Source organism: Rhinatrema bivittatum, chromosome 13 (genome assembly GCF_901001135.1).
Source record: "Rhinatrema bivittatum chromosome 13, aRhiBiv1.1, whole genome shotgun sequence".
Classification (NCBI taxonomy): Eukaryota; Metazoa; Chordata; class Amphibia; order Gymnophiona; family Rhinatrematidae; genus Rhinatrema; species Rhinatrema bivittatum.
Window position 1 is genome coordinate 23,900,432 of NC_042627.1, and position 24,851 is coordinate 23,925,282.

The 24,851-nt window shown below is 43.9% G+C and overlaps 1 long non-coding RNA gene across 1 annotated transcript; it reads right to left on the bottom strand.

Moving 5' to 3' along the window:
- Positions 1-1,203: 1,203 nt before the first annotated feature.
- Positions 1,204-22,462, bottom strand: LOC115075180. The gene is made up of 3 exons (XR_003852458.1): positions 22,265-22,462; positions 12,287-12,437; positions 1,204-1,310 (listed from the first exon to the last, which is right to left on the bottom strand). It is a non-coding gene; the product is annotated as an uncharacterized LOC115075180 (long non-coding RNA).
- Positions 22,463-24,851: the final 2,389 nt, after the last annotated feature.

Here is a 24,851-nt window from a genome sequence, read left to right on the forward strand (position 1 = left end):
ACCAGGATAGCAATAAAAATAAGCTGGAGGCATTTGAGAACCAGGCAAGGCATTTCAAACTTAGGCTTTTAAATTTCCCTAAATCCTCCACCTCCTCAGCTGCCAAGATGCCTCTGAGGCAACCACTAGGGATGTGCATTCGTTTAATTCGTGTCATACTTTTCCCATTACATGTCAATTAGATGTGCATTCGTTTCATATGTTTCATATGAAATATGAAACGGATGAAACGAATGCACATCCCTAGCAACCACCATTCCCTCTCCTCCCCCCATCACTACTGCTACCATCACCACCTGAATATATTGTCTAGCAAGTCAAAACAAACTGGTAGTGCAAGGACCACTTTGGGGTTACATCTGTCCAACTGATGTTTAACCTACCTCTTAACTAAATATTTGCACTCTGCACCCAATTCATGTACTTCTATAGCCCTATCTAATATACTGTATATCTTCATATTTACATGCAATCTACTTCATATCTGTATGTACCCATTACTAATGCACTCAATGCATTATGTAATCCACCTTAAGTCTACCTTTAGGAAAAAGTGGAATATCAAATGTTTAAAAAGAAATAAATCTTGCCAGAGAGATCTATCATAGACAGCCTGAACCTCACACAGATCTTAGAAAGAACAACAGGGAACAGTTCCACAAGGACTACACTCCTGGTGCCCTTCGTCCTTGAACAGGATCGGGAAGGGGTCCTGTGGCTTTTCTTTCACTATAGGAATGAGCTACACTGGGGCAGAAAATGTGGATCTATCTGGATCACTGCAAAGTTATGCGGAGTCAATGGAGGCATTTTTTTCAGATGCACCAGAAGTCGCTTTCTAGTGGCGCTGATTTTTTTTTTTTGCTGTTGCAGTACCTGTGCAAATATTTCTTGCAATAGGTTTAGTTTTTATGAGTCTAAAGCAGCTTAGAGGGGTGGTGTCCTTCAGCCCTGGACAAGCAGTACTGTAGTAATCGTGAGACATCTTATATGCACTCAAAGTATCATCTGCCTCAAGACTTTAAAAAAGTATTATTATTATATTTACCAGTGTAGAGACATCTGTCTGCTTGCAGGCTTTGTTCTATGTAAAGGAAAAGATTCGGACAAATACAAATGGAGAAAACTTTTAACAATTATAGTGGAGAATTAAAAAAAATGCATAAATAGAACAAGTTTGTTTATTATTTATTGTTAGACCAGATAGAATGTTCAGGTTGGTTCCGAGCAATCTGATGGTTGGAATCCAAGGCATTATTCTCCCAGACACACTGTTTCACAAACATAGCTGGTATGCTCAGATTCTGCTCCTGTTGTTAAAAATATCATGGAAAAAAAACTAAGACAAACAATCTTATAATAGCCATAATTTTATCTACAGGGGGAATTTGTCACTTGGTGATGGAGTCCTTTCCATTGGGAATTGTTGTTTAAATAAATTTGTTATTCTTTCCCTAATAAAACATGAGTGTTTCAGCATTATCATACAAATAAAGACAGAAACAAGCTAGTAAATTTTACACTGAAATATATCTAAGGTCTTAACAGCAATAACATAAAACAAATACATGTTTAGCTTCTTGTGAGATGGAAAATAACACTAACTTATTTAGAGAGAAGAAAAGGACACTAACTTATTTAGAGAGAAGAAAAGGAAAATTAAAGTATATAAAATGAATACTTGTCCCAGTAGATGTGTGATTTACACAAGGACAAATTACAAGAGTGGGATTAAAAATTTGGAAGCCAGAAGCATTTTGGGTATCATCTTTCTGCCACTGTTAAGTTTTCAGCAATCATCCTAAACTGTTTAGTTCACTACACATAATACATACAGTAGTTTACAAGTTAGTCACCTTAAACTAACAGTGAGCAAACTTTATATATATGTGTGTGTGTATGTGTATATGTATATGTATGTATGTATGTATGTATGTATACATTAGCTTGCATGATTGAGAAATGACTGAATATAATACCAAACTAGTGCCGAAAGCAATCAGTATGAATGAGACCTGCATGCTAATGTAGCAGTGCAGTCAGTATGCATAATGTCTTTTAATATTTCTACACTTCCTTGTCCTTCTGCCCACCAGTCAAGAACATGTGGGTATATTCCTCTCATCCAGCATTTGAAGGCAGAGTTGCTCTTTTTTTTTTTTTTACATCACCTCCACATATGACCTCATTAGAATCCTACATGCCAGTGTTCTCTGCCTCCAGCTACCAAGAGGACGGTTGGTCAGCACACACTTAAAGACTTTTACTATTTCCGTCTAATTTTATAGCTACTTGTTTCCTTTTTTGAGCTAAAACAGCCTGTGTGCTGCTGCAGAGTTACTAACGTAATTTCTGGCCATGCATCTGCGGGTCAGATCTCCTGCAGAGTAGAGAGCCACTCTCTACTTGTCTTTCTTCTGACCGTTTGAGCTCACACATTTCTGTCAGCGCAGCAGCTTTTGGGCATAACTTTAAACAGCTTCACTTCATAAACAACTCAACCTCGATCTGCCTGTCTTTTTCTTCATCGGAGGCAAACTTCCTGTAGCAATTCATTCTATTCCTGAGTCCTCTAAGCTGATTTGAATAAGGATCAGTCAGGTAATGAGTTCTGTGTCAGTAGATGAGAGATACATATGGATGTAAAAGGAATATATATGTAGAAAGTGGGTGTAGTGCAAGTGTGAGTGTTTCAGATGTACGGTAACTGTATAAGCATTTGTGAGAGAGAAGGAATACAGCTGTGAATACAAATGAAACTAAGCTCAAACTAGAGCAAAAAGTGATATCAGATCATAAAAGCTAATGTAGATAGGATAAGCCAAAGCAATTTTTAAAAATGAGTGCTATGATCCCCAGTGGGAAAAGCAGTAATGGCCCTTTAAAAGCAGCTTTTGCATGGGAAACTTTAGCCAGTGTTTAAAGCAGGTGACAGTTGTTACATTTGATATGTAATAAAGTGCAACAATAAGCTTTATTCAATCTAATTTTTCTATTTTGCCATCACTCAAAAGTTTTTAATAGTCAGAATTGCTCCCATAGAAAGTACTGAGAGCGAGGTGGTTCTGGCAAATTGTGGCAGCATCAGGAAGAAAATAGAAAGCATGAATGAATTTGAAGGAAGAGGAGTCTGTGTGCATGGTCTGTGGGCAGAGTGCATCTGTGCTGGTTCCTCCTTTTGTGTGCTCTGAATATAATTGTTCAAAGACTTCTTTTATGCCAACTACCTTATGAATATCTTATTTTACAAGGGTTGCTATTCAGCGAAACCCAAATATTTTTCCCTTTTGCCTTCCAAAGGCCACTTGTTTTAGACAAGCGCACATCACTAACAAGGCTACCCCTGTGCTTTCTTTTAAGGGTAGGAAATGACGCTCCTTGCAGGTGTCACCACGCAGAAATTTTACACCATCCCCTTTTCTTCATTTTCAACCTCAAGCCTTGAGGGGTCCTCTGTGTTTGTCCCCTGCCCGTTTGAATTCATTTACTGGTCTTGCCTTCACCACCTCTTCTAGGAGGACATTCCAAGTATCCACCATTCATCTGACAGTGGCCAATCCAGGTCACTTGAGAGCACCCGGAAGATCACCTCCATGTTTAGTCCTGCTATCCCAGTTTTGCTTCCTGTCATGCCTGAGATTTAGTTAGACCTTTTGTTTAATTCACCCACTTAACTTTCTTTGCGTTGAGCTTACGTTTTCAAGAGACCTTACCAGTGTGTGCCACAGTACGGTGGCTGCCCCATCAGCATGACAGCCCAAAGGGAACCAGCTCAGCAGTCTGGCCCAATCCTGGCACTTCGGGTTTTGCAGCAGCACCAGAGTTCTGCCCTTTGGTGGGACTGCCATCAAATGCTACTTAGCTGGATAAGTAGCCAAATAAATCCAACTTATCCAGCTAAGTAGCATTTGAATATCTACTCCTCTATATTTAAAGTTTTTTCATAGCTCCTTCTATTTGATTATCCTTACTATTGTCTAACTACATTAGGGTTCAGCCGTACTGATCCTTAGCGGCATCACACACTGGTACAGGTAAGGATATTACCAAATGTAAAGTCCCGAGTGCAATAAGAAGAACTCGCTATGTAAAACTACAAACCAAAGAAACCATTCCACAACCTCCAGATTCAATGTATATATAATGCCCTCTGTTTGTAAATCAAAAAACACAAAACAAAAGCAAAAGGATGCTGCAAGTAAATTATAGTAGAAAAAGGATTGCCATCATAACAGGAGACAGAGGTAGGATAGTCAGTAGATGTTACTATTTATCCATAGTCCTCATATGTATTATAATTATAGGTGAAATGGCTAAAATAGTCTAACATTTTAATAAAGATGGTTGGAGGCAGAATATATTGTGGTTCAGTGCCACCATTAAAATTGACTAAATGTGCCCAAATCTTAATAAATGTTCAAACGAGCCGGGCCGTGTGCAGTATCTGAATCCGACATGACAAAATCCCAAAGTCCGACATGAACCATGTTTCGCACATAGCTCTGCTTCAAGGTATCATCTCAGACTTGCAGAAATCCAATTCTCAGGCAAAAGTAGGCGCATCCATATGTTGACACCACTGCAAAGAAACCCAAACCCAATGGCGGCGTTATATACCAGAAGTCACAAGGCAACTGGAAATGATCTAAAATCAAACTAATTTCCAAAGCAATAATTCAGCATAATGAATACCATTTGACAGCAGTATTCATATCCCCTGGGTGAACAGCATTTAAACGAAAAATCCTACACTGTTCATGCCAGGTAAGCGTCTTCTGCTGGGCAGGCACATGGCAAGGTATCTGTTCTAAGAGAGATCAAGGCAAGAAATCAAAAGAATGATTATGGCTTAAGCAATGTTGGACCATAGGAGCAAATTCTTTTGTGGTCCATATACAGCTTCGAAGTTCAATTAGCCTGGTCTGTATAGGGCATGTAGTTTGGCCCACATAGATAAGATCACAGGAGCACTGTAGGATGTAAACAACAAAAGTAGAAATGCAATCAGTGTTTGATTTCAACTTATACTTAATCCCACATAAAATCTGCAAAAATCATTTATGAAAAAATCTTACCAAAAATCTTGCAAAAGACTTTTTCAAAAAGAACCTTTTTACAAAAATGCACCCAACAGAACTGATTAAAGGCCCTTCATTTTTAAGACAATAACATTGCAAAGCTTCACACGGCAAAAAAAAAAAAAAAAAATCATTGCATAGTCCTTTTTGATTTCAACATAACATTGCTTAGTGCAAGGATGACTCTATCGGGCAGCACATATTGTTGTAGCCCAGAAATCGCATGCTCCACAAGAACGCTATCCTAACAATATGGTCACGGAAGACTAAGATGGTAAGTCCGCCCTAAAGTATGTTCCCTCCTTCTCTCCACCAATGCCTCATGGAAAGATAAAATATGCCAATGTTTTCACATGATGGCAGCAATAGATGCTGACCTATGCAAGTATCACAAAACACCAAGTCATTTTTCAAGAGCACTCAGGTTGTTGGTACTGCAGACGTAAATCCCGATTGGAGTAATGAGCATGCCGGTAAGGTTTTTTCAAAACTGACAATGGGTTACCATGGTGGATTAGCGTAGCAAACTTCTTTTTAAAATCTTCCACTGAGGGACAAAGTCTGCAAATGCGCAAAAATTGGCCAATAGGGTGTCCTTGACAGAGCCGCCTGGGATGAAAGTTGTCATACCAGAGTAAATTGTTATACATTATCTGTATATTGAATTTGGAAGATGTGGAATGGCTTCTTTGTTTTGTAGTACATAAGAACGTAAGAAATTGCCATGCTGGGTCAGACCAAGGGTCCATCAAGCCCAGCATCCTGTTCCCAACAGAGGCCAAACCAGGTCACAAGAACCTAGCAAGTACCCAAACACTAAGAAGATCCCATGCTACTGATGCAATTAATAGCTGTGGCTATTAGCTAAGTAAACTTGATTAATAGCAGTTAATGGACTTCTCCTGCAAGAACTTATCCAAACTTTTTTTGAACCCAGCTATACTAACTGCACTAACCACATCCTCTGGCAACAAATTCCAGAACTTAATTGTGTGTTGAGTGAAAAAGAATTTTCTCCAATTAGTCTTAAATGTGCTACTACTTATTTCATGGAATGCCCCCTGGTCCTTCTAGTATCTGAAAGTGTAAATAACCAATTCACATCTACTCGTTCAAGACCTCTCATGATCTTAAAGACCTCTATCATATCCCCCCTCAGCCGTCTCTTCTCCAAGCTGAACAGCCCTAACCTCTTTAGTCTTTCCTCATAGGGGAGCTGTTCCATCCCCTTTATCATTTTGGTTGCCCTTCTCTGTACTTTCTCCATTGCAACTATATCTTTTTTGAGATGCGATGACCAGAATTGTACGCAGTATTCAAGGTGTGGTCTCACCATGGAGCGATACAGAGGCATTATGACATTTTCCATTCTATTAACCATTCCCTTCCTAATAATTCCTAACATTCTGTTTGCTTTTTTGACTGCTGCAGCACACTGAGCCAACGATTTCAAAGTATTATCCACTATGATGCCTAGATCTTTTTCCTGGGTGGTAGCTCCTAATATGGAACCTAACATCGTGTAACTACAGCATGGGTTATTTTTCTCTACATGCAACACCTTGCACTTGTCCACATTAAATTTCATCTGCCATTTGGATGCCCAATCTTCAAGTCTTGCAAGGTCCTCCTGTAATGTATCACAGTCTGCTTGTGATTTAACTACTCTGAATAATTTTGTATCATCCGCAAATTTGATTATCTCACTCGTCGTATTCCTTTCCAGATCATTTATAAATATATTGAAAAGCACCGGTCCAAATACAGATCCCTGAGGCACTCCACTGTTTACCCTTTTCCACTGTACAAGGAAGGATTTAGCATGAACTGCTGACCACAAGGAAGATTTTTTTTTTTTTAAAAACAGGGGTTGTGGCCATAATAAAAGATATGCTTCTTTTTTTTTTTTATTATTGAACAAGTGTGAAACTAACAACTGCAATACCTTGAGATAAAAAAGAAAGGAAATCTGGGCATAAGAAAAAGTAACAGAGCCGTGAAACAGTCAAGTTGATATTCTGAGGAATTCAGTTTTAATATGTGGACTCCAGGGTTCATAGGTAAAACCAGCAAAGTAGGGAGCAGGCAGCACGTGGAAGAGAATTATTTCCGTGGGTAACTCAGCAAACGTCAGCCAATGAGACAGTAGGGGTGTGAAGGATGTGAGCCTATAACGCCTCTGGATCGGAAATGGATGCCTAGAGGCAAGAAAGGGATAAACAGATGGGCATCTAGATTTAATGTCGGCAGAACATTAAATAATAGGGACTAGTGTGAAAGAGAAAGCAGGTAAAGATGGAAGGGAGGACAAGAAAAGGCGACAATGACCGAACGCTGGCGCAGTCCCGTGCCTTCTCCTGCGCTCTGAGCCTCTCACAAGAGAAGCATTTGTTTCTCTCGCGACGCCAGGCAATTGGAAACAGGCCGCTTTTAAAAATAGTCCCCCAAGTGCCAACTCAGATAAACACGGGAAGGGAGAAGAGATGACGAGGAGGCGTGCACCCCAGTCTTAACACACTATGTGCGCGGCCTCAGCTCTGCACTGTCATGCAGGAGGGTCGGAGGGCGCTTCAACATTTATATATCTTATATACTGGGCTTAATTAGTGAAGGTTCGGAGTTCTGCCACTTCTGTTCAGAGCATTAAGAGGCAGAGCAGCGGAGGCCGTTCTGTCCCTGCCCCTCCCCTCCAGGAGGGGAAGGGGTGAACCTGGACGGAGAAGAGAACCAGCCACTCCGCTCCCTTCCCTCCTGTTCCACTTTTGCCTTCTTGTTCTTCAGGGAACGAGAGGGGGAAGGGTGTGATCCTGAAGCAGATACTGCAGTGCAAGCAACAGACACACACACACACACACAAAAAAAGGGTGGAATTAGCATAAATCTGACTACTTATGAGCAGTAGCACAAGGTTTCAGCCCTGGCTACTATGCTGCTGCTCACAAGTGTCAAACTTGGGCTAATTCAAACCCTCTTTGGGTCTGTCACCCAGGGCTGAATAAGCCAGAAAGGTGTCCTGCCACTGGTTTTCTGGGACAAACAGAGCTGATGGTATAAATCAGTTCTGGTGGATGAAGGATGACTGGGGTTTGAGAAGTGGTGTGAGCTGGAGATGGAGGATCACTGGGGAAATGGGGAGGGAGAGACTTCGCACCCAGTCCTGGCCCCACCCCCTTGCACAGGTTACACCTGGCCCTGCCCCCACTCCCTGCCCTGCCTCCCTCTCTTCCTCCATCACCTGCTCCACAGTTCCACTTCCTTTCTGTCTACAAATTAACCCCTGCATTTACCGGTATATAATAATATGTCTGTGTGTGTGCGAGCGAGAGAGAGAGCATTTTAAAACAGGATACTAATGATAAGGTTTAAAGCTCTTGATTTCTAGTAAATGCTTGATCAAGTATTGTTCTTTTGGTCCTGTTTATTTTCTCTTCATGGCTTCTATGCTGGCCTTAGCTTGTGTGAGGCACTGGGACCTGGGACAGATAGAAATAAAGAGCCTGCAGTGCCTCACGGATCTGGGAAGCCCATCAGAGACCCAGGGTCCAGGGGTCCATCGATGTCCTGCGAATGCAGGGCCCGGAAACCCAGCAGTGTCCTGCAGATCCAGGGACCAGGGAGCCCAGTACTATCCCTGCACGGACCTCCTCGAGTTCTGGCCTAAGGCTGCTTTAGTGGGCTCCCTTTAAGGTCAATTTACAGTTAAAAGTACTGTAGAGTTTGTCTCACACTTTGTGCATTCCTTGGCTCCTCTGTACGATACGTACGTATATTGCAGCTTCTCTTTCCCTGAGAAAACCCAAGCAGCCATTCTCATCTGTACACCTAGTGTTAAAAGTTTAAGTTATATCCCATTTTTTTTGTTCTGAAGTAAGAAAGGCTGTAAATGCGTGATAAAACTTAAAGCAGCACCCTGCATCTACAATGGACTGTTTTTTTAAAAAGTACCTTCTTTCACCCCATCTGTATCTCCCTTGCTTTTGTTTTCATAGCTGCTGTGTAACCGCTCTCTGGTGGAGCCTGTCGTGCCTCTTAGTAGTCCTTAAATTCAGACACTCGTGCTGTCGAATGAGGGAGTTCCTTTTGATTCCCATCACTTTTAGGAAGTACAATTCCCTGTCTCCCTGCCTCTCCCCCACTCCCATTCCTCTAGCTATGGGACAGGAAATTCCCTAAAACCGGTTTGTAATTTGCCTCGAGTTGGCCAAGGGAAGGGAAAAAAAAAAAAGTTTCCCTGTGCAGCTTCAAACAAATATGAAAGGTTGGCCCGGGTGACACTGCTGAGCAGAGGATCTGTGCTCTTCTGTTCTGCGGGAGTCAGCCAGGGACTGGGGATGCTGCAGGAGTAGCGCTCGCGGCACCTGGGAGGAAGAAGCCCCGGTCATTGCTCAAAGGCGACACCTAGTGGCTGGAGGTAGGGCCCATGATTACAGTGATGGGAGGAGCCCTGCTGCATGGCCTCTGGCTGAGGTCTATCCTGCAATGACTGGGCTGAGTTGGGGGAGGGGGGGTGTGGGGGGGAGGGAAGGGGACATAACGTAGGCAGAATAACCCTAAGTAGTTGCAAATGGTCTCGTGGTGCAGTAGCCCAAAAGAGACCTGGTTCTGATTAAGTTGGAAGCCCATAGTTGCAGATGGGAACTTCTGGGCAAAAGGGAAAAAAAAAAAGATATGAGAAGGAGGATTAAAAAAAAAAAAAAAAACATACCAAAAGCTTAATTTCCTGCTAATGCTCTAGTTTCCACTTACTTTCTGAGAATTAGACCCTCCTCCCCTCCGCTCCCCTGCACACCTTTACCCCTGAACTCACTTTAATTAGGATAAAATATGCCAACTGGCTATTTTCTCTAGTTTCCCTTTTCAGGGAACAAGCTGCGTAGGAGGTCTAAGTATACAAAACATTACTGATAGGAAAGTTGAGTCACCATAAATATCTGCAGCTTCATAATTTAACTCTGTCTCCCTCCCCCCCCCCCCCCCCCCCTCTCTCTCTCTTTCCCTTGCCTCTTCATCCCCCTCTGCTGCTCTGTTGCTAAACACAGACTCTCTTTCCTGTGCATGGAAAGTTATATATTTACCCAGTAAGTTTAAAGGCATCTCCAGGGCCATCCTTGGGGTGGGGGGGGGATGAACAAATAGGGGCGAGCGCCCCGGGCCCCCCACTTTCAGGGTGGTCCCGAACTGCCACGGGTAGGTCCAAACCCAAGCTCGGAGGTGGACGCCGGCATTCCAGGCCCCTGCTGGGGGTCAGTTCACCCAGGGCCCCGCACCCTTCTAAAGTCAGCCCTGGGCAGCTCCAACAGATAAACGAAGCTCTCCCGGTATACAAAACGCCCAACGGTTAGTCTTGTAATATGTGTGCAATGCGGGTGGATTTGATTCAAATAAATCAGTCTGAAAACCTACAAGCACTGAGAGTAGACCTGCGGTGAGGCGCGTACACCTCCAAGGCACGGACATGCTTGAAAGCCCTCACAGAGCAAGGCGAATTCCAAACGCGAGGCACCCACGTACGCTGAGCTGGAAAGGCGGGGTTGGGGGTCTGGCTCTTGCTAGGAGAGCCTTTTAATGGAAAGAGGTCCTCCCTCCACCAGGAGAACTTAGCTTGCGAGAAGCTGTGTGCAAAGGTTCATAAAAGTACGGATTTCTTGGCTGAAATACTTTAAGCTTGACACGTATGCCATGTCAGTAAGTCAAAATGCCAAAACTGCAATGATGCTGAGTTTGTGTATTGGGAATAGTTCTCTGTTTTGTTTATCTTCTGTTTATTCCGGTTGTAATTTGAAAACTTCAGCAAAGACATTTTCTTTTTTTTAAATGTACGCACATATATATTTAGCCAAAGTAAAACGGGGGCGTGAGCTTAAGTGCATTAGCAGCAAGCCATCTAGGTGTGTAAGGTATGTGTGCACATGTAATGCACGCCTCCCCCGAATGCTTCCTGTGCATGTGGCTGCATGAAGATTTGCCACAAATGAACTCTATTTTTAGCAACGTAGCAGGTTTTGGATTTGGACTTGAGATTTAATTGCTTACCGTTCCAAACCTGAGTTCAAGGTGACAGAGGACGGGGTTCAGTACGATTTTTTCACGCCTTAGAAACGGGGGAGGGGGGGATCATTGGATCACTGCCCGCATTAATGCAAAACTCGCAATTACTTTCTATCTGTGGACTCCGCCCCGGTTTTCGGAATGAAAGGCCGCTGGCACCTTCATTTTCAAAAATTATCCCAGGAAAACTACCCGCACGCGTTTGCACCTGCAATTTTTGGGGGGTTGGGCTTAGTTTTCCCTTGAAAAAGTACACGCATACTTAGAGGTAATTTCAACCGTATGCATGTAAGTGGAGACCCCCTCCTGTCCCCTGAGATACGCATACGTTTAACACACACAGGGAGGGCAATGTTTAAAATTCTTTTTCCATAGGTAAAGCATTGCTCTACCCATGGAACTGAGCTTGAAAGTCACCCTCAGAGTGGGAGAAGAGCCTTAGGAATCAGGCCTAAGTCTCTGAAAATTTACTCTGATTGTGTCATTATTACAAATAGACTAGAATTAAGCGATAATGCTCCAGGATTGTGCTCTCCTAGGGGGCAGTCTTCAATTTGAAAATGTGTTTTTGCCTCCTATCCTCTTACAGGGTCCCTAAATCCAGCACACCCAGCTGCCCTCTTTGGGGCTGGTGCAATACAGTGCGCTCAGCTGAGCGCACTGTAGAACCCGCAGTTGGACGCGGGTTGTAGAGGCTCTAACTAATCCCCTTATGCAATAACGGGATTGGCGCCTCTGCAACCCGCGTCCAACACGGAGTGAAACTAATAGCGCTCATCGCATGCAAATGCACGTGAATGAGCCTATTCGCTATTCACTCCTGAGGCAAGAAAAAAATGTGCGTCCAGGACGCATATTTTTGCGGTCAGAAAGTAACGCGACCCCTAATTTAAATATTGCATGGCGCCCCCAGGAGGGCATCGGCCCTTTTGTGGTACAAATCTCACAGGTTAGGACTTGCTGGGGGGAACTCCAGTCATGTTAAATTGCTAAGCTGTCTTTGCAGGAAGCCCCATCAGCTTCTTTACCCTCAAATCATTCTCCACCCCCATAAAACAACCGAGCAATGGGGCAACCTTCAGTATTTGATTTATACTCTGCCTTTCGGACACTTCAGAGCGGATTATATTCAGATGCAGGAGGTATTTTCCTGTTTGTACCTGAGGCAATGGAGGGTAAAGTGACTTGCACAGTCACTACGCACCTTCTCAAAAATTCATTTCAGCACCATCCTTTTGTTTATCCAGTTCAGTCATTCCTCCATGACCCAGTGGTGCTCCTGGCTTCAGTTCATCCATGGGACAAAAAAGCCTGAAATGGGAAGGTGGGGATAAAGATAATCATTTTATGAAAGAAGGAAGATTATTTACTACAGCTGGTTATCTAAGAAAAATACTCCCAGTTCAACTGCAAACTGCTACTTGTAGGTGAGAGACCAACTTAACTTTCCACAAATCTGCCAGAGAAACTAGAAGGGCTGAAACAGAACAGATAGTAAAAGTAAACCCCCGCAGATGAAATGATTGGCAGGAGGAATGGAATTAGGTTCAGGCAACTAAATATAGGAGACCTCCACTCCTCCTTTTTTTTTTTTCCCAGGGAACATGAAGCAAGAAGGTATAAAAATCCATATTGCCTCCTTTCCCACGATTCATTCCCCCCCCCCCCCCCCCCGGCCTGTTTCCTCCATGAGGCCACATCTGGAAGCTGCACATCGTAACGCACGAGTGTCACGGGCAAATGCATACAATGTGCTGCCTCCTCGCTAGGAGCGCAGCGCCTGTGGGAGCCGTGCAGCCCGAGCGTTCGTAGCTCTGCCCCCCACCCCTCCAGAGATGGGCTGCTTCGTGCATGCCCACGTCCGTCAGCTGTTCTGCCCCTCCTGAGCCCTGTAAAGATCGGAATAGCCGGAGAGATCCGACCCACGGAGCACGGTGCAGGGAAGATTTGCTCTTGTGGAGATTTAGTCCCGGGCGTGATGTTCTACGCCCAGCCACGTTCCTCATTAGAGAGGCCATCATTGATTTGCTTTTCTCCTTTGCCTTGCCGGTTGAGCCCTGAACTTTTTTTTTTTTAAGGCAGCAGTTTCCTCCTCCTGCTTTGGACTTGTGGCTCAGTCGGAAGCATAAACCAGGATCTGGTGCAAGAAGCCTTCGTTGGCGACCACCCAGGGATTGCGTTGCCCTCTTTTCATGTTCCCTCCCAACGTGGCTCTAGTCCGTTCTGTGTAAAACAGCCCTTTGGCTAGGCGCCATGTACCGGGGCTCCCTCTAGAAACCTGCAATTCCTGGCCCTAAATCCAGCCACCAGGTGGGGCCATTGCTCAATGATAAAGACGTCCTCCCCCAGCCTCCAACAGCCTCCTCAGCCCCAGCCGGTCCAGGCAAACCCCCATCCCTCCACGTGGCTACAGTCTACAGCACTGACGCTGAGACTCCCCAGCACTGAACACCTTACACATACTGCAAGTCAATCACATAATGGTAAAAAAAAAATGAGTAACACAAGCATAAGGAATTAGAAGACTAATATTTTCCGTCTAAGGGGGGGCCAGTTTAACATTTCAAAACGTATTGCTTGTGCTGCAATATTGACCTCATACAGTGCCATACTATCATCAATCTTGCCAAGAAAGTACCAGTGGAGAGGGGCCTGTGAGATCTAGAGCCCCGTTCGGTAAAGATTTTTTTTCCATAGCCACAAAATGGGGGAAAGTTCATTATGAATAGGGCCTGCAACATGGTACATCTCCTGATGGCTCACAGGGGGAGGGACCCAGCCAGCTCCTCAGAGTGCGTCCTGGGCATGAATGGCTTTAGAGGATGGTAAAATCACAGGGGGGGGGGGGTGAGAGTGAGGCGCAGATGAAAGCTCTGCTGGCTTATCTCCTCTCTGTTTTGCTTTTTGTGTTTTTCGGTTCAATCGTAAGATGACCTGGAAAGGCTACACTTGCTTGTTATATTCAGAAAAGAGGAGTGGTCAGCCCTGTGGCTCTGGCTTTAGTGCTAATGTTTGGGTCACTCCTCCAGTAGAGTTGGCAAGGCCGTGGAGGTCATGCACTTGAGCCATGATTAAGAGTGGAAGGTGGCGGCTGCTGCTATCATGATGAACCTTTGCCAGAATAAGAGCGACACTGAGGGGACAGTCTCAGAGGAGATCTCCCCTCCGGGCCGCAGTCAGCAAGGGAAGCTGAAATCACCTGATTGAAAATAAAAGCTTTGAGGCAATAGTTAGAAAGGATTAGACAATTCTGTTAGTGGTGACCTCATGTTATAAGGCTATTCAAAGGTACTGTAGGTGAAGTTTATTTTAGATTTTTGCCATACTAGGCCTTCACCATAGAAGATAATATGGACACTCCTCAGCAGTGGGTGTGTTTGTTAATGGTCCATCCCACACTGGGTGAGTCCCTTGTCCAAAATGTATAAGTGTTCAGTGAATATCAGGGGGAAGTAGGAATCAAGAGATAGACGTAAGCTGAACTACACTGGTTACCCATTGAGCAAAGAATACAGTACAAAACACTATGCACCATACATAAATTAATACATAACGAAAAAAGCAGAATGGCTGAACACTGCCCTTCGTGTACACGTACCTCCCAGAAACCTGAGATCAGCCAACAAAGCACTCCTAACTATTCCTTCAGTCAAAACAGCAAGACTAACCCAAGTGAGGGAAAGAGCGCTATCCTTAGCAGGTCCTATACTATGGAACACCATGCCTTTAGAGATCAGATTGCAGAGACATCAAAACCTTTAGAAAAAGTTTAAAAACATGGCTCTTTAAACAAGCTTATCACAAAGAGAATGGAGAATAGAATCCAGGGAAGTGTAAGGTGCGGACAGCAGAACATCGACACACATCACCTTAAATCAATAGGTGTGCTGTTATTTTTATTTATTTATTTGCTCACCTCTAAAAGAGAAGACACAATTACAATTATAACTCGAATCCTGTATTCAAAATTGATACAGATAGAAATGGACATATTTCATCACAGTTACCAAATAATAATATATTATAAAACTATGTTACCGAACTTTGATGGCACCTGTTTAATTGATATAAGTTGATACATCTACCTACATTCATTTATGTGCCTTACTGTAAACCGTTGTGACGGTATCCTTCTTAACGACGGTATAGAAAAGATGTTAAATAAATAAATAGAAGGGAGCAAGGTGTTAGTTGTTCTTCTAGTTCCAGGACAGGAGAGGGCAGACTGCATTCTCTCTCCACTGGGAATATAAAGATGAGAGTGGCTTCCAGGGGGCATCCTGCTGAACCCACTGCTCAGGAGGGTGACTGCTCCCAGGCCTCATAGACAGAGATGCTTGACCAGGTAGTGTGACAAATGCCAAGTGGGAGAAGAGGATTTTATATAATCTGACAAGGTTTCTAAGAGATTACCTGAATGTAATCTGCTCTGAAGTGTCTGAAAGGCAGAATATAAATAAATGTAATAAAAATAGGAGCAAGTGGATGTCCCAGTTGCCTACCTACATCTGTGCTTATGTACTACAAAGAACTATATTTTTGTTTTATATTACATCTATACTGTTGTTTTCCAAGTATTTTTTTTTTTTATTCAATACAATTTATTCTTGGTTTGCAACATTTTCTTTGTGAGATTTCGGTTGAGAGAGTGTCTGCTGATCCCCTTGTTCCTAGGAGCAAGTGCTGGTCCCTCCCTCCCCACTGGAGAACCTTTTCCCAGGACTATAGTGAGTTTCCTAGGTCTCTGCAGCATCTGAAGGTAGCCCCTTGCTTCTACAGAGAGTGCCCTGAGAAAAGAAGTTACACAGACCAAATGGAAGCCAGCCCTTCTTAAATCTATTGCATGTTGTTGAACAGCTGAGGTACTATAATTATGATTAGGAGAAATAGAAGAGGAAGACATTCAAATACCTGAACGATCAATGCAATATACTGTAAATATATGCAATTTATACTCAATGCACATATGTCCCTATTCCTACCTAATGTGCTCTACGTCTTATCTATTTACTTGTAATCTTCCTCATATCTGCTTATATTCTCATGGCTTTATAGAATCCGCCTTGTCCCTACCTTTAACTAAAGGCAAAATATCAAATGCTAATAAATAAATAATATATAAATAAATGTATAAATAATGCACAAGAAGCAAATCTTTTTCAGAGGAAAGGATGTGCTAGAACAAGAAGTCACACTATGAGACTCCAGGAGGTAATAGTTGTGGGTAGCCAGAAAATTATTGTGGGAGTTTTTTTGTTTGTTTTTCAGTTTTTTTTATTCATTATGGGGTTTTATTTGTGTTTTTGTTTTATTTTCTTTTTTATTTACAGCACACTAAATCCATTTGGTGCACACTATTTCGATTTAGTGAGCACTAATCAGAGTAAATTTTCAGAGACTTAGGCCTGATTCCTAAGGCTCTTCTCCCACTCTGAGGGTGACTTTCAAGCTCAGTTCCATGGGTAGAGCAATGCTTTACCTATGGAAAAAGAATTTTAAACATTGCCCTCCCTGTGTGTGTTAAACGTATGCGTATCTCAGGGGTCAGGAGGGGGGTCTCCACTTACATGCATACGGTTGAAATTACCTCTAAGTATGCATGTACTTTTTCATTGGGAAAACTAAGCCCAACCCCCCAAAAATTGCAGGTGCAAACGCGTGCGGGTAGTTTTCCTGGGATAATTTTTGAAAATGAAGGTGCCAGCGGCCTTTCATTCCGAAAACCGGGGCGGAGTCCACAGATAGAAAGTAATTGCGAGTTTTGCATTAATGCGGGCAGTGATCCAATGATCCCCCCCTCCCCCGTTTCTAAGGCGTGAAAAAATCGTACTGAACCCCGTCCTCTGTCACCTTGAACTCAGGTTTGGAACGGTAAGCAATTAAATCTAAAGTCCAAATCCAAAACCTGCTACGTGGCAGCAGGAGAGGCAGCTGATCTTCCTGCTCTGGGGGAGAAAGCGGAAGCTGTGCACGTGCTTGAATGTGTATGTGTGGATGAGAATGGGAGTGTGTGTGGGTGAAAACTGGAGCCTGGGTGTGTATGTGGGTGAGAATGGAAGCTTGAATATGTGGGTGAATGGGAGCTCGAATGTGTGTATGTGTGGTTGAGAATGGGAGCCTGGGTTTGTGGGTGGGTGAGAATGGGAGCTTGAATGTGTGTATATATGGGTGAGAATGAGAGCCTGGGTTTGTGTGGGTGGGTGAGAATGGAAGCTTGAATATGTGGATAAGAATGGGTGCTTGAATGTGTGTATGTGTGGGTGAGAATAGTACCTTAAATGTGTATATGTATGGATGAGAATGGGAGCTTGAATATGTGTGGGTGAGATTGGGAGCATGGGTTTGTGGGTGAGAATGGGAGTCTGGGTTTATGTGTGTGGGTGAGAATGGGTGCCTGGATGTGCGTCTGTGTGTGCATAAGAATATAAGCCTGGGGAGGGGTGAGAAAGTGAGAACTTGAATGTGAGCTTGGGGGGGGGGGGGAGCATATGAGAGTGACAGCTTGAGTGTGTGAGAGGGAGTCTGTGAGAGAAAGCGTGTATGTGTGTGTGTGGAAGGGAAGAAGACAGTAATAGAAGAAAGACACTGAAAAGGAATTAGGAAATGAGCTATAAGGGAAAAAATGGGAAAAAGAGACCAGGACCAACTGATTATGATGGCCTCTCTAATGAGGAACGTGGCTGGGCGTAGAACATCACGCCCGGGACTAAATCTCCACAAGAGCAAATCTTCCCTGCACCGTGCTCCGTGGGTCGGATCTCTCCGGCTATTCCGATCTTTACAGGGCTCAGGAGGGGCAGAACAGCTGACGGACGTGGGCATGCACGAAGCAGCCCATCTCTGGAGGGGTGGGGGGCAGAGCTACGAACGCTCGGGCTGCACGGCTCCCACAGGCGCTGCGCTCCTAGCGAGGAGGCAGCACATTGTATGCGTTTGCCCGTGACACTCGTGCGTTACGATGTGCAGCTCCCAGATGTGGCCTCATGGAGGAAACAGGCCGGGGGTGGGGGGGGATGAATCGTGGGAAAGGAGGCAATATGGATTTTATACCTTCCTGCTTCATTTTCCCTGGGAAAAAAAAAAAAAGGAGGAGTGGAGGTCTCCTATATTTAGTTGCCTGAACCTAATTCCATTCCTCCTGCCAATCATTTCATCTGCGGGGGTTTACTTTTACTATCTGTTCTGTTTCAGCCCTTCTAGTTTCTCTGGCAGATTTGTGGAAAGTTAAGTTGGTCTCTCACCTACAAGTAGCAGTTTGCAGTTGAACTGGGAGTATTTTTCTTAGATAACCAGCTGTAGTAAATAATCTTCCTTCTTTCATAAAATGATTATCTTTATCCCCACCTTCCCATTTCAGGCTTTTTTGTCCCATGGATGAGCTGAAGCCAGGAGCACCACTGGGTCATGGAGGAATGACTGAACTGGATAAACAACAGGATGGTGCTGAAATGAATTTTTGAGAAGGTGCGTAGTGACTGTGCAAGTCACTTTACCCTCCAATGTTGCCTCAGGTACAAACAGGAAAATACCTCCTGCATCTGAATATAATCCGCTCTGAAGTGTCCGAAAGACAGAGTATAAATCAAATACTGAAGGTTGCCCCATTGCTCGGTTGTTTTATGGGGGTGGAGAATGATTTGAGGGTAAAGAAGCTGATGGGGCTTCCTGCAAAGACAGCTTAGCTATTTACCATGACTGGAGTTCCCCCCAGCAAGTCCTAACCTGTGAGATTTGTACCACAAAAGGGCCGATGCCCTCCTGGGGGCGCCATGCAATATTTAAATTAGGGGTCGCGTTACTTTCTGATCGCAAAAATATGCGTCCTGGACGCACATTTTTTTTCTTGCCTCAGGAGTGAATAGCTAATAGGCTCATTCACGTGCATTTGCATGCGATGAGCGCTATTAGTTTCACTCCGTGTTGGACGCGGGTTGTAGAGGCGCCAATCCCGTTATTGCATAAGGGGATTAGTTAGAGCCTCTGCAACCCGTCCAACTGCGGGTTCTACAGTGCGCTCAGCTGAGCGCACTGTATTGCACCAGCCCCAAAGAGGGCAGCTGGGTGTGCTGGATTTAGGGACCCTGTAAGAGGATAGGAGGCAAAAACACATTTTCAAATTGAAGACTGCCCCCTAGGAGAGCACAATCCTGGAGCATTATCACTTAATTCTAGTCTATTTGTAACGACAACAAATCAGATGCATACACATCCTTAGGAGGTAGATGCAAGCGTAACATCAGAAAATACTTCTTTACAGAAAAGGTGCGGGATGCACAGAACCACTTACTAGTGGAGGTGATGGAGACAAACACAGTAACAGGATTTAGGCACAGAGGAACCTTGGTCCTGAAGAAGTGGGGGAAAACCAGAGCTCAGCTGAGATCTACGCATTGCAGCAGGAATTAAATTGGGCAGAGTAGATAGGCTTAATGGTCCTTATCTACCATCATATTTTAGGTTTCTTGGAATAGCAAACAAATGAGCCTAACATCAAAGAAAACTTTAATTTATAACACAGGACCTCATAAAGGCAGCATGAGCAGGTTGACTATACTAACAGCCCGATACTGTAAAACCGGACGAACGCCCGCTCTCCCGGCGCACGCACCGGCCCTTCGCCGGTGCGAGCTATCCAGTATGCTCCAGCATGCAAATTAGGCGACGCGGTGCAAATGAGGGAAAGGAGGCGCTAGGGACACTAGCGCGTCCCTAGCGCCTCCTTTTGGCCTGGAGCGGCGGCTGTCAGCGGGTTTGACAGCCGACGCTCAATTTTGCCGGCGTCGGTTCTCGAGCCCGCTGACAGCCACGGGCTTCTCTTTTAGAGGTGAGCAAATAAATAAATAAAAATAACAGCACACCTATTGATTTAAGGTGATGTGTGTCGATGTTCTGCTGTCCGCACCTTACACTTCCCTGGATTCTATTCTCCATTCTCTTTGTGATAAGCTTGTTTAAAGAGCCATGTTTTTAAACTTTTTCTAAAGGTTTTGATGTCTCTGCAATCTGATCTCTAAAGGCATGTTCCATAGTATAGGACCTGCTAAGGATAGCGCTCTTTCCCTCACTTGGGTTAGTCTTGCTGTTTTGACTGAAGGAATAGTTAGGAGTGCTTTGTTGGCTGATCTCAGGTTTCTGGGAGGTACGTGTACACGAAGGGCAGTGTTCAGCCATTCTGCTTTTTTCGTTATGTATTAATTTATGTATGGTGCATAGTGTTTTGTACTGTATTCTTTGCTCAATGGGTAACCAGTGTAGTTCAGCTTACGTCTATCTCTTGATTCCTACTTCCCCCTGATATTCACTGAACACTTATACATTTTGGACAAGGGACTCACCCAGTGTGGGATGGACCATTAACAAACACACCCACTGCTGAGGAGTGTACATATTATCTCCTATGGTGAAGGCCTAGATGGCAAAAATCTATAATAAACTTCACCTACAGTACCTTTGAATAGCCTTATAACATGAGGTCACCACTAACAGAATTGTCTAATCCTTTCTAACTATTGCCTCAAAGCTTTTATTTTCAATCAGGTGATTTCAGCTTCCCTTGCTGACTGCGGCCCGGAGGGGAGATCTCCTCTGAGACTGTCCCCTCAGTGTCGCTCTTATTCTGCCAAAGGTTCATCATGATAGCAGCAGCCGCCACCTTCCACTCTTAATCATGGCTCAAGTGCATGACCTCCACGGCCTTGCCAACTCTACTGGAGGAGTGACCCAAACATTAGCACTAAAGCCAGAGCCACAGGGCTGACCACTCCTCTTTTCTGAATATAACAAGCAAGTGTAGTCTTTCCAGGTCATATTTCGATTGAACTGAAAAACACAAAAAGCAAAACAGAGAGGAGATAAGCCAGCAGAGCTTTCATCTGCGCCTCACTCTCATCCCCCCCCCCCTGTGATTTTACCATCCTCTAAAGCCATTCATGCCCAGGACGCACTCTGAGGAGCTGGCTGGGTCCCTCCCCCTGTGAGCCATCAGGAGATGTACCATGTTGCAGGCCCTATTCATAATGAACTTTCCCCCATTTTGTGGCTATGGAAAAAAAATCTTTACCGAACGGGGCTCTAGATCTCACAGCCCCTCTCCACTGGTACTTTCTTGGCAAGATTGATGATAGTATGGCACTGCATGAGGTCAATATTGCAGCACAAGCAATACGTTTTGAAATGTTAAACTGGCCCCCCCTTAGACGGAAAATATTAGTCTTCTAATTCCTTATGCTTGTGTTACTCATTTTTTTTTTTACCATTATGTGATTGACTTGCAGTATGTGTAAGGTGTTCCGTGCTGGGGAGTCTCAGCGTCAGTGCTGTAGACTGTAGCCACGTGGAGGGATGGGGGTTTGCCTGGACCAGCTGGGGCTGAGGAGGCTGTTGGAGGCTGGGGGAGGACGTCTTTATCATTGAGCAATGGCCCCACCTGGTGGCTGGATTTAGGGCCAGGAATTGCAGGTTTCTAGAGGGAGCCCCGGTACATGGCGCCTAGCCAAAGGGCTGTTTTACACAGAACGGACTAGAGCCAAGTTGCGAGGGAACATGAAAAGAGGGCAACGCAATCCCTGGGTGGTCGCCAACGAAGGCTTCTTGCACCAGATCCTGGTTTATGCTTCCGACTGAGCCACAAGTCCAAAGCAGGAGGAGGAAACTGCTGCCTTAAAAAAAAAAAGTTCAGGGCTCAACCGGCAAGGCAAAGATCAGACAACAAAGGTAAAAATATATATCTATATTTTGAGATGTTAGCAATTTAAATATAAGCAACACAACCGCTCTCTCAAAATTTATGGACAGGTAGGAGCCGTGTATAAAATCGTAATAATAAGAAGGCTAAAGTACCACAAATCACCGTGAATGATGTTTGTATCATTAAGTAAACCTCATACTTAGGCGTAGATGTGAATGCTGTGCTGCATAATTTGGCATTATTTATCAGTAAAAAAACAACTAGTAGACCTGCATGCCTACAGCCCACCCATGTTAACCTTGTGCCCACCCAAAAAATCAATTCTGGCTACGCCACTGACCTGTAGTAAAAAAGAAAATAAATGAAAGGAGCAGATTAACTTTCCCCAGCTTACAAAGCTTGCCCCACCAGGGTCCCTCACTGGCCAAGGACCGGAGGGAGATTCTCCTACCCAAAACCAGTCCTCAGTACTCCTCGCACCCTCCGGGCAGTAGGGGACTTGCTACGATAGCGACAGTCGCATTCCCTTCCTTCCTAGAGCTCAAGCGGGTCACCTCCACGGTGTTGAACCAGAGAAGCTGACCTGAACCGCAGGCTGTCTCCCGGGGACGGGCCCCGGGACCAGACTCGTTTTTTTTTTAAGCTGCTCTCAGTCAGATGGGAATCTGGGAACAAAGTGATCTTATCAGGGAAATTTCTGAACGAGACTCTTCCAAAGCAGCCAAGGCATCTTTCCCAGGCTATATAAGGCACAGACAACAGCCTGCTGTTTCCGTGGAAACCAAATTCCCCAAGGGGCCTTGACTTGCTCCTTATTTAAACAGCTAAGATGTTATATTGCAACTTTTTTTTTTTTTTTTTGCATGCTATTGTAAAAAAAAAAAAAAAAATTTAAAAGCTAGAGAGAAGTAAACTTGGAATCAAAAAATGGAGGGGGCGGAAGAAATATTATCTAGAAGGATATTGACACTAAGGGCAGGTTCGCAGTGATTTGTGCGTGTGCTTGTGGGAGTTACACCCTGAAAGGCCTGCTGCTGGAAATGTGGCTTTAAGGACAGAATTTAAGGGCGATATTTCCCAGAGAGGGCTGGCAGCCTCCCCCTTCAGGAGGGATGCTATAGCATGAATTTGCAGGGTCTGAACCATCAGCGTTGTTCAGACCCTAAATTCTTTCCCATGGATTGGCAGGGAGGAGGTTTTTTGCATGGGGGAGAGCCAAAGGACGAGAAGGATAGATTCTATTTCCTGGTATTTGCCATTTTATATTAAAGAAACACGTTAACTGCGCAAAGAAAGAAGGACTGTGGAGAGCAAGGAAAGGAACAGCCATTGTGAAAAAAAAAAAGGAAAATGGGAAAGCAAGAAAGAATATGTTGCTTTATTTATTGGAAGAGAGGGCTCTGTCTGCTGTTTGGGATCCCGCCAGGTACTTGTGACCTGGTTTGGCCTCTGTTGGAGACAGGATGCTGGGCTTGATGGACCCTTGGTCTGACCCAGATTGGCAACTTCTTATGTTCTTATATTCTTTTAGTGTTAATTACAAAAAGGAAAGAAAAACAGAATTATAAAGAAAGAAAGCCAGACAGAAAAAGAATGGGAAGAAAACAGAGAACAGCTTATTGGCTGCTGCTCCGAAGGCGGCCTGCAGAAGGAAATCTAAGTAATATCAAAGCACAAAGGAGCAAACCCATCACGTGTATCAAAATACTAAACAGCAATATAAACGTGAGTGCTGATTACACAAAACTTATAAAATCATTAAAACTTATTGTTTCTTATAATGAGGCATCAAACTTGGAGGTTCATCAGTGCATTCTTCTGGTGAAATACTCTGCCAAATTTATTTATTTAAATTTTTTTATAGACCGACATTCGTTAGGAACATCACATCAGTTTACACAGAACATGAAAGCAGCGTAAAAGGCTTTTCAGGGAACTGAATTCAAACCATATAATATCTAAATTGGAACAGCAACTTTAACAAACAGTGCCTAAACATTTCAGAAACAAAACGTATTGCCATGCAAAGGTAATTGCATTTCTAAGAGAGAATTGGGGTTTAGAAGTATGATATGCCATAGAGTACAAACTTTCTAGGGGGAGGAGAGGTAACAAGGGGAATGTTAAGGTATTTAGATAAGGAGAATAAGTTAGGGAGGCACAGGAAGAAGAGGGGGTGAGAATGGGTAAAGAGAAGGTGGTTGGGGAGGAAGATGTCGGGATGGAGGTGGGTCAGTGGGGGATTTCAAGTATACGCCTGCAAATGTCATCACATGCCAGTCTTTTATGAATTTGTAATTAAGTGATAATCCATATTATGTTAAAAACGTGATTCGAATCTCAGACTCAAAAGTGGTTTAAAACAATGCCTCCAACGTCAGTCAAAGCGGGATACTTAACTTATACAAAGCAGTGTTCAGGTGGCAGTATTCTCCTTGCCAAATAGAGGTCAACATATAAATCTTCAGTTTACGCTTCACAACACAGCTTTCACACAGTTTGTTTAGTCCAATACAAGTCCCGACATCAATGTTTCAAATATGTTCTTCTTCAGGAGACCTGCACCAGAGTCTGACAAAAGCAAAATGAGTTCTCAAACATTTTAAAGCAGTCCTTCAAAAAAGGAGACAAAACATGTGACAAAAAGAACCAACCAAAATGAGTGATTATTAAAGTATGGAATACGTCCGTTCAAAAAGGAGTTTTGTCAAAAGAACATCACAATATATTAAATGAATACCAACCAATCAATGTTTTGGTTGATCCCATGTGGAGCCCAAGTCTTAAGACAGTGGATCCATTTTTGCTCAAGACGCATAAGAAAGAACATAAGAACATAAGAAAATGCCATACTGGGTCAGACCAAGGGTCCATCAAGCCCAGCATCCTGTTTCCAACAGTGGCCAATCCAGGCCATAAGAACCTGGCAAGTACCCAAAAACTAAGTCTATTCCATGTAACCATTGCTAATGGCAGTGGCTATTCTCTAAGTGAACTTAATAGCAGGTAATGGACTTCTCCTCCAAGAACTTATCCAA